The sequence below is a fragment of the Carassius carassius genome, chromosome 7 (assembly GCF_963082965.1).
Source record: "Carassius carassius chromosome 7, fCarCar2.1, whole genome shotgun sequence".
In the NCBI taxonomy this organism is placed as follows: Eukaryota; Metazoa; Chordata; class Actinopteri; order Cypriniformes; family Cyprinidae; genus Carassius; species Carassius carassius.
This window is the reverse complement of record NC_081761.1, coordinates 25,885,811-25,896,514: the sequence shown is the minus strand read 5'-3', so window position 1 is coordinate 25,896,514 and position 10,704 is coordinate 25,885,811.

Here is a 10,704-nt window from a genome sequence, read left to right as displayed (position 1 = left end):
CTTTTAGCATGCCTTCGTTCAATTCAAGGAGAATAAGGATTGAACAAAACTAGAAATAAAAACACATTTTACACTGGCGGCCTAAACCAATCCAATCCAATCATCAGATTACAGTCAAAATAAAAAACAATGGTCACATTTGGACAGAAATATCAGTGACCAGTTCAACTTGCAACAAGATGATATTTTGACAGTCGTTATGAAAGTAAACTTCAAATTAGTCTAATTTCACACTGTGATAGCTGAAGTCTCAGTTTATTGTTGTCTAATTTTTACAGTCATGCCGATTATTTATTTTGGCTGCATTGGAATGTTTTGGTTTGATCAATTTTTAATTTAATAAACTTAATAAAACTTGTGCTCTCCCATGGATAAAGACTGTGAGTAATTTTTAAGAGAAAATAAATTATCTTTTTTCATTCTCTGCAAATAGTTGATTTATTAATGGTTATTGTTATTATTTCACATTATCCTATAATTAGTTCAAGCAGTCTATGTAGTTCTCATTCACAGATATCCAGTTGATCCTTTTCTGGAGATTTACTCTCTAAAATGCTGTTTGTAAAAACAAATAAAAAAAATTAATGGCATGCATCATTTCATTATATACATGTAATAAAAGAATGCTTTCTGCTGGATCAGGCTGCCTCGAAATTGGTTGAAATAACATGTTTAGTCAATAAAAGCCACAGTTAAGCAAGTCCAGCTTGTCACAGCTTCAGCGTGTTTGTTCTTGAGCTCACTGGATCTTTTAAAACCACGACAATGATTATATTAAGCATATGTATGCCACTGAGGCAGGGCAGCATTCAAAACGTTTTTATATTCAATAAAAACAACCCTTTAATTAATGTCAGAGAATCATTTCAAAAGGTCCCATTTGAGATTCCATGATGTTAATACTTAGTTTGTCTTTTGTCCTGTTCATCATGGAAATTACCAGACGTCACATTATTGTGCAATACAATCATTATCAGATTCATTTTGATTGTGAGCGGCCTCAAATAAACTAAAAAACTAAAAACATGTTTGTACATTGATTATTTTATGCAATTTTAAAAGGTCAAAGACAAAGTTAGATCATCCACAATGCAGAATATTAATCACACTTTCTGCATCATCTTACTGTGGAAAGTAGAATTATCTGGAGCCTTGAATATGTATATGATCCATTGTTTCTAAAGCTAGCTGATAATTTCCATCTGTTCTCAGCCACCAGAGTATTTTGGAAATTCCTTCATTGTCTATAGAGGTCTATGTGTGCTATTTGGAACAATTTTCAAATAGAACCAGTTGAATGTGCTGATTTTACAAGTAAGCATTCTTCAAGCCATAAACACAAAGCCCTACTTAAAAGAGAAGGCTTCACCCTTGCTTCTGGATTGCTTTGTGTCATCTGGGAATTGTTAGGTTATATTAGGCTTATTCTGTCTATTTAGTCGGATAATGGCATTTTGAAGTAATCTCACAAGTTGCTTCACCAAACAAGATGAGACTTACCATTGCTCTCCACTGAGGTCCACAGCTATATTGGTGTCTACAATGGTTGTTAAAACTTTGAGAATGAGCTAAGTCACAGGCAGGATCTATAAATGCATTGCTTCAGGCTGTTTGGGGCTACTTTAGCCTGTAAATGTAATTTGCACACTCTAGATGTAGTATGAATCCATCTGAAACAACTACACACACATACAAACACACACTTTTCACACTTCAACTTTACTACTCTTCAAGAAAGCCATTTTGCAACACATTCACAACTGAGCTCCATGTGGGAGACAAGCTCCTGTGTGGCTTGATGAAAATGAAAAAGAAAAAAAAACCTTAGGCAAGAGGAGAGGTTGGTTGAAAGTGATTTCTTTAAGTTAAGACCACCAGACCACCTCAGCCCACATGCTTTGCCTTTAGCTGGTTTGTCATAAAGCCTGGTAGCAAAAAGCCCTTTGATTTTAATCACTTTTTGCATACAATAGTGGATACAATTACTTGAACTTGGACTTGATATTAACTTGATATTCAGGTGATATTTGGGGTCATACAGTTAAAAAATATGTCAAGGTGATAAAACTTAATATCAAAATGTCGAAAAAAGGCAAAACATATTCAATTAAAAAAAATTCTTGAAAATAAAATTGCATTAAGTAAATTCTTGAAAATAAAATTGCATTAAGTAAATTGGCATAGTTTAATTATTTATCACAATATTATTCTTGGTATTTATTTTATATATATATATATATATATATATATATATTATAATACAATTTCAAGAAAGATTACATTACATTACATTTCAGCTTTAACCAAAAGCAGGCTTATGTTTTGTCATTGAATTCTAGAGGGGATAATGATTTTTAAACCACATATCCATCAAGCAGTTCAGGGGATTATAGATTTATAGTGAACATCACTTCTTATGTGAAGACATTATGACAAAACTCTTTGTATGTTTTAAATATAGGCCAAACCACACCAGCCATAATAAACTTGTGTCATGTCAACAGCAATTAATGTTTTAGTTCAATCAAAGTCTACTAGTATGTCACTGAAAGTACATACTAAAATTAAATCCAGCTTCTAAGGTGAAATGAAAATTCCTCTCTCATATTTCGTCCTTTTCCTGGCAATCATTTTTTATCGTACACATTTATCATTACCTTGACATTTATCCAAGTTCAATTTAATATTTTCAGGATTTCTTTTACATGTAACACTTTTTTTGCACAAAAACAGTTTGTTGTCAGTTTGTCTCCTAGATACTTTGAAACAATAACAAGAGTCTTGACTGGGTCCAAGAAACTCTTTCAAGGATGGCCAAAATCCTCAGAGGAGGGAAGGAAACGTTGTCAATTGCCCTGCTCTCCAGATTGTCAGATAGTCTTCATGCCACTGCGACCCGTTCACACCATATATTACATCATAGCACTCATTATTTACTATCATGCACTCTTCCTGCTATAGAAATTGAACACGACTTATGACCTTTTTAAGGGGCGAGGCAGGAGCCACTGAGAATCCCATTATAAGCGTTAGTTTGTGTTTCAGGAGATGGGTGTGTGCTGGATTAGTCGTACAACAATAAAAAAGGGGAGAGTTTCTAATAAAGCAAGTCTGTGAATTAAAAGTCCTCTCACAGCATTAGAATCAAATCGTGTAGAGCCTACATCATATTATCTTTGTGTATGGTTTGGGTTTTGAAGGTGGAACCTACAGTACACTGTTAGACCTTACCATATTTTTTTACAGTAAAATACTGGCAACACTGTTGCCAGCTAGTTGCTGTAATGAATCTTTAACAGTGACTAACTGGCAACAGTGTTGCTAGTATTTTACTGTAACTGAACCATTATGATGACTAACTGGCAACAGTGTTGCCAGTTATATACTGTAAATAAAGAATTACAGTGAATAACTGGCAGGAGTGTTGGCAGTTATTTACTGTAATGACACGAAACCACTCAGTATAATACTGCATATAAATTTACTGTATATAACATTTGTGTAACACCAGAATGACTACAATATTCTTATTTTTATTAAATTTTTTTTAAAGAGAAAGCATATAAAATGTTCATACAAATCTATTTCATTAATTTGGGAAAAACAAATACATAACATATATCACAAAATTAAACAAATCAGAACATATCCTAAAAAAAAACAAAAAAAAAAAAACAACAACAACTATTTATAGAATTGGCTGAATGACATCCTACAACCTCAGTAAAAATTATAAACAAAATACAAGCATTCTTATTTCTTTAACAATATAATAGCAAAAGTATTATAAATAATCAACAACGCCAGTGTATTTTAGTAACTTAATTCATCAGGCATATTTTAAATGCAAAAGCAGATTAAAGAAATCAATCACACACATACACACACACACACACACACATATAAATAAATAAAAATTAACAAAACCAGTGCATTTTAGTGAATTCTAGCATTTTACCTGGCATATTTCCAACATAACTGGCAAAATAATTACATCACATCACCACAATATTAAATGATAACCAAAAAACAAAACAATAAAAAATATACACCATCCAAAATATAATTATCAGTCACAATTGACCCACATGTTGTTCCAAACCTGTAATAATTCAACAAAAATTAAATTACCAGTTTATGTCTTTATAATAAAAGTCTTAATAAATACTGCTTTCGCTTACTTAATAAGATGTTTTCCATTCAAATTCGGTGAGGCTCTGCAAAATATATGGACATGTGGATTCACATTTTGAACCTTTCTTTTAACTGTAGACCCAGTTCTCTTTTGAGAAATACGAAGCAAAAAATTATCCTTAATTTTGTATTTTTGTAAAGCGCATTTGCAGCAGTACACAGCCATAGGCGAGACGGCTCGTTCGCTCATTGGCTTGTTCTGCAGCAACTGCACAGCCTATCGAGCGCAGGCTGATGCAACATCAGACCAATAAGGGCACTTCGCGCCCTTCTTGCTACTTCCCGCCGAAACGGGTGTGGCCCAACCTATAAAAGGAGCTCGAAAAGGCTGACTCACCTGATTTTTCATCTCTTCAGCGAAGCTCACGCATCGCTGGATCACGGAGGAAGCAAGCGCCATCTGAGAAGCATATCAGCGGGATGAGCCATTCTGAAGCTGCTGGCATCGCCGCCTTCCACTGCCGTTCCTGCTGCGCTGTCCGGCGCCTATATCCTTTGTATCCTTATATATCCTGTGTGTGTTCGCCCTGCGACGCACACTCACAAAAGAGCTGCGTCTTTTTAAAGATGCCCTCGTGCGGCTCGTGCAGAGCCCCGCTCAGCGAAGGAGATCGTCACGTCATCTGCGTCTCCTGTCTGGGTGAGGACCATGCAGCGCTCGCGCTTGCTGACGGCGGCTGCCCTCATTGCGAGCTACTGCCTATGGTGACTCTGAGGACTCGCCTGGCGTCCTTCTCGAAGCCTGCATCATCTGCTGCGCCGCAGCGCCGTAAGAAGTGCCGCTCACAGCGCCTACCGGAACCGCCTCCAGCTCGGCCGAGCTCGCCGGTTCCCTCCGCTTCGCCGGCCTCCCCTGCATTGCTTCCCGATGTTCAGCGTCCACTGTTTGCCGACGCATCATCCGAGGAAGTGGATCTCAGGCCCGCGTCGGAGGAAGAGGACACGTGCTCTCTGCTCGCTTCGGGCAGTGAGGGTTGGGCGAGCTCCGTGGATCTCGCGCCCTCTGCTCAGAGGCCCAGCAGACGGGGGGATATCGATAAGGAGCTGATGCGAGTACTCGCTCTGGCCGCGGCGAGCCTCGGCCTCGAGTGGTCTGCACCAGCGCCCCCTTCACGTTCCCGGCTGGATGGTAGCTATCTCCCGGATGAGCGTTCTTCTTCAAGCTCAAAGCACGCCCCCTTTCTTCCTGAGCTTCACGAAGAAGTGGCGAAAGCTTGGAACGCTCCATTTTTGGCGAGAATCCGTTCATCTGTTTCGCCAGCATTCTCCACACTGGACGGTGCTAAAAACAGAGGCTACCTGTCACTTCCGCCGGTGGAACAGGCTATAGCAGCGCACCTTTGCCCGCCCTCTGCTGGACGGTGGACTAAGGCGGCGTTGCCATCCAAAGCCTGCCGCATGACGTCATCGCTGCTCGCCGAATCTTCTCTGCTGCTGGGCAGGCTGCGTCTGCGCTACACACCATGGCTACGCTGCAGATTTTCCAGGGCGATCTCCTCCGCAAGCTGGATGAGATGGGACCTGAAGCGATCTGTCTCGCGGATCTGAGGAGTGCTTCGGATCTCTCCCTCCGCGCTACTAAGTCCGCTGCACAGGCCATGGGGCGGGTTATGGCTTCCGCTATGGTGGCTGAGAGGCATTTGTGGCTGACGCTTTCTGACATCAAGGAGTCTGAGCGCGCTGCGTTCCTCGATGCGCCGCTAACTCCTGCTGGCCTCTTCAGATCATCCGTCAACGAGTTTGTGGAGAGATTCGCCGAGGACCAGAAAGCTTCCTAGGCGTTCAAGCACTTCTTGCCGAAGCGCTCCGGTTCTGCAGCTAGCCGCTCTAGACCGGCCCCACAGAGCTCTCAGTCACGCCCACCGCCTCCTACTGCGTCATCGCGACAGCGTCAGCAACGCAGCTCGGGACCCCGTTCTCGCTCTTCAAGCCGTCGCCCCTGTTACGCCTGCCTGTTTACCCCTACTGGCTCTGCTACACAGTGCAGACGTTAGTTGGGCAACAGGTGTATTCCATCCCTAATTAACTCACCATAGGTATAAAGACCTGTGACTTGGAGTGAGAGGTCTGTTTTTTCTCTCACTTATTTCCTTTGTGTCTTTGTTTTTCCATATTTATTTCTAGTGCCAGGTATTGTTTATTTAGTAACCACACGTGTGTGTTTTTCCCCTAGACGTCGTTTTTTTTTATTGTTTAATACTGGTTTTGCTTGATTTGTTAATAAATTGTTTTTTTGTTAAAGCATTTGGTTGTTTGCCTCTTTTATGTTGCGGTATATGAGCCAGCCGTAACAGCCCCGCGCCGCGGGAGCCGCGGCAAAGGATTGCGGTGAAGCCAGAAGCCCCGAAAACATCCTAGCACTGCTGGGAAAGCGCCGGTGTTCGAGTTCCGCTGCGGCCGAGCTCTCACCCAAGCGCGCCGCTGTTGCAGTTCCAGGAGTTGTGACTGCCTCAGTGTCTTCTGCAATGTGCTAGCCTTAGAGTGCCCGCTTGCCTGCACACAAAAGCCGTTTATCGGCAACCCAGATGTTTCACGAAAAGAGTGTTTTTTCTGGTGTTCCGGCCACGGCCGATGGTGCTATAAATGTAGTGACGATGCCCACTCCTCAGTGCCCATCTCAACATGTAAGCACAGCCCTGCACACAGGGCCTGCACCCATAAATGCGACTCAAGTCGATCGCGCACACTGCATAGTAAGCGTGCCCACCCCTCAGTGCCCACAATTACTATGTCACACGCGTCATGTGGTTTCTGTAAAAACGAAACCCGTGCACGCTCGTCCGGCCACGGCGGATGGTGCTATAAATGCAGTGACGATGCCCACTCCTCAGTGCCCATCTCCACATGTAAGCACAGCCCTGCACACAGGGCTCACGCACATAAGATCGACACAGATCGGTCGAGCGCGCCGCATAGTAAACGTGCCCACTTCCCAGTGCCCACATACACTATGTCACATACGGCCCGGGGCTTCTGTAAAAATGAGGCCCATGCACGTACACTCTGCACAGGCAGACAGCGAGTTGAAAGTGGTGAATGTGCACACATGCAGCCCACAGTTACTCGCAGACATATCGAGTCCCACGGGACCTGCTCAGCCTTCCCCCAGTCGGTTAAGCGCCGGGACGGGGTCGAGGAGGAGCGATCTGCCCGCTGTGATCAGCGCGCTCCCCGCCTCAAATGCGCAGCACACCCGAGCGCCGCCGTTGCCCAGTCAACAGAGCGCACTTCGCATCCAGCCCTTAGCCATTCATGCAGATGCATGGTCAGCGCTTCCAGGGGTTTCGGATTGGGTGCTAGGCATTATAAAAAGAGGCTACTCGCTACAGTTTTCTCGACGCCCTCCGCGCTTTTCAGCGCGCGTCGAAACTACGGTCAAAACAGAAGTAGCACACATACTTCGGGCCGAAATATCAAAACTGTTGAGCAAAGGGGCTGTAGAGCCTGTGTCTCAAGCTCAAAGTGAGGGGGGGCTGTACAGCTGATACTTTCTGGTGCCCAAGAGAGACGGGGGTCTCAGGCCCAAACTGGATCCAAGACAGCTGAACAAGGCATTGATGAAACTCAGTTTCAAAATGCTTACTACCAGGAAGCTCCTCGCGCAGATTCGCAGAGGGGACTGGTTCATGTCAATAGATTTGAAGGACGCGTATTTTCAAATACAGATAGCGTCAAACCACAGGCGATATTTGAGATTCGCCTTCGAGGGCCAGGCATACCAGTTTACAGTCCTGACGTTCGGCTTGTCCGTGGCTCCTCGTACGTTTACGAGGTGCATGGATGCAGCGCTCGCTCCTCTCAGACTCAGAGGCATGCGAGTGCTGAATTATTTGGACGACTGGCTGGTTCTGGCCCGATCACGAGCAGAGCTCGATCACCTCGAGAAGCTCGGCCTCAGTGTCAATTGGGCGAAGAGTTCGCTGAACCCCAGTCAGACGATTCTGTTTCTGGGTATAGTTCTGAACTCGTGTTCCATGACGGCGCAGCTGTCACCACAGCGCGTGATGGGCATTCAGTTCTTTCCGCTGCGGCGCGACCATGTCGCTCAAACACTGTCAAAAGATGCTGGGCCTCATGGCCTCAGCATCTCCGGCTCTGCAGCTGGGCCTGCTCTGCATGCGCCCCCTGCAGTTCTGGCTGAAGGCGCGGGTGCCGCGCAGAGCGTGGGAGTCTTGCCGGCTGCATTTCAAGGTCAATCAGAGCTGTGTTACAGCTCTGGCACCTTGGACAGTGAACGGCTGGTACCGATCAGGTGTAAGCCTGGGGACTTCCCCGAATGTAAAGATGGTGTCAACGGACGCCTCCACTTCGGGATGGGGAGCGCTGCTCGAGGGCAGACCGTCCTTTGGCCTATGGTCAGAACGGGAAAAGCTCCATCATATCAACTGTCTGGAAATGCTGGCAGTGGAGAACGCGCTAATGCGCTTTTGTCCCCAAATCAAGGATCACCACGTCTTAGTCCGTTCGGACAACATGTCTGTGGTGTCCTACATAAATCGCCAGGGCGGTCTCGGGTCCCGAAACCTTTACAGGCTGACGGAACGCCTCCTGGTTTGGGCTCAGGGCAACGTGCGTTCGCTGAGGGCAGTGCATGTGCCTGGGCTACAGAACCTGGGTCCAGACAGGCTGTCCAGAGGCAATGTTCCTACGGGCGAATGGTCTCTACACCCGCAAACAGTCCGGCTGTTTTGGGAGAGATTTGGCAGGGCGGAAAAACGCTCACTGCCCCGCGTTCTTTTCCAAGTACAAAGCGCGCTGTCACGGGAATGGCCGTGCTGCCTGCTTTATGCTTTCCCTCCCGTCTCCCTCCTTCCGCAGGTGATAGAACGGGTGAGAGAAACGAGATGTTCAATACTGCTTGTAGCACCTCTTTGGAAGAACCAACCATGGTTTGATGCAGTTAGCAGATGTCGCCCCGTGGCCAGTACCGTTGAGGAGGGACCTCCTCTCGCAGGCCAGGGGCTCGATTTGGCACCCTCAACCAGAGTTGTGGTCCCTCCATGTGTGGGCGCTCAACGGTTACCCGCTGATCTCGCAGTGGGAGTGCTAAATACCATCACTCAGGCTAGAGCTCCGTCGACACGATGTCTGTATGCCTCGAAGTGGTCGGTGTTCTCCAGCTGGTGCACAGCTCGAGGTTATTCACCCCTTAGTTGTGAGGTGACGGAGGTTCTCTCCTTCCTACAGGAGCTGTTGGATAAGGGCAGAGCCCCATCCACGCTCAAAGTTTATGTGGCGGTCATCGCAGCGTTTTCTGAAACAGCGCTCGGTCAGTCAATAGGAAGGAATGATTTGGTCATCCGGTTCCTCAGAGGAGCTAGGAGGCTGAATCCTCCCAGACCTCCGTCAGTCCCTATGTGGGACCTCGCGGCGGTTTTGGAGGCCATGAAGGGTCCCCCTTTTGAGCCTATCCAATCGGTTAGCCTTCAGCATCTGTCGTTCAAGACAGTATTCTTGTTGGCTCTTGCTTCGGTGAAGCGTGTGGGTGATTTGCACGCACTCTCGGTGAGCCAGTCGTGCTTGGAGTTTGGGCCTAATGACTCAAAGGTAATACTCAATCCTAGGCACGGTTATGTGCCGAAATCCCTCAACACGCCGTTTCGGGCTCAGGTTACTGCCCTGTCTGCCCTGCCGGTGTCAGGAGAGGATAGAGACTCGAGTCTTCTTTACATCTTTAGGTAAAACAGAGCCAAGTTATGTAAAAAAAAAGCCTCTTCATAAGTATTTATATGACTTTAAAAATATGATGTAGACGGTACCTCACTATTAATGCACAGAACTATAGGAGGTAGTTGACCATTAAGAGACAGATCTGTTTGTGTTGCTGTCTCACCCAGTTTGTGGAGACAAGACTGCTTGTTTTGTGGCTGCTTGTGATTTCTGTGCATATGAGGCCTAACATATGTACATTGTGGCAAATGTTTACTAACCAATTAAATTAGTAAAGAAAACATTACTAAATAAAAAAACAAGTTGAGTTGGTCAATTATTGATCAATTAAATATTGTGGAAGTTGTGCAACACCAAGGGATGTAACTGAAAGTTGTGAGGAGAGCCTCAAAACTCAGCTAACCATATAGCTTTCTGGAACCAAGGGAGTCCAAGAACAAATAATAATGAATTAACTTCACATAAAGTATTCTAGAAACCTCACTTATATTTGAACAGTTACTCGTTGTGTAAGGTTCTATTTTAAGGCTTAAAACGTGAAAACGTTGCAACTGGTTGACTAAAGATGCACGCTGAAAAGTAAACAAATGACTTGACCACCAGGCTGCCATAAAGGGGCAACACCTTCGCGTTTAGGATAAGGCAGTCAGTGCGTGTGTATGTGTGTGTTAATGCATAAATCCTTGGTTTCTGCCTGAAGATGTGTACACTTCACAATATAATGTGACACAATGCACTCGAGTAGTTTCGGAGGACAGTAATTTACTGATTAATGTTACAGTTGGTACCTGTAATGGGTACATAGAGTAATTTACTGTAATTTATTATTTGAGCTGCATA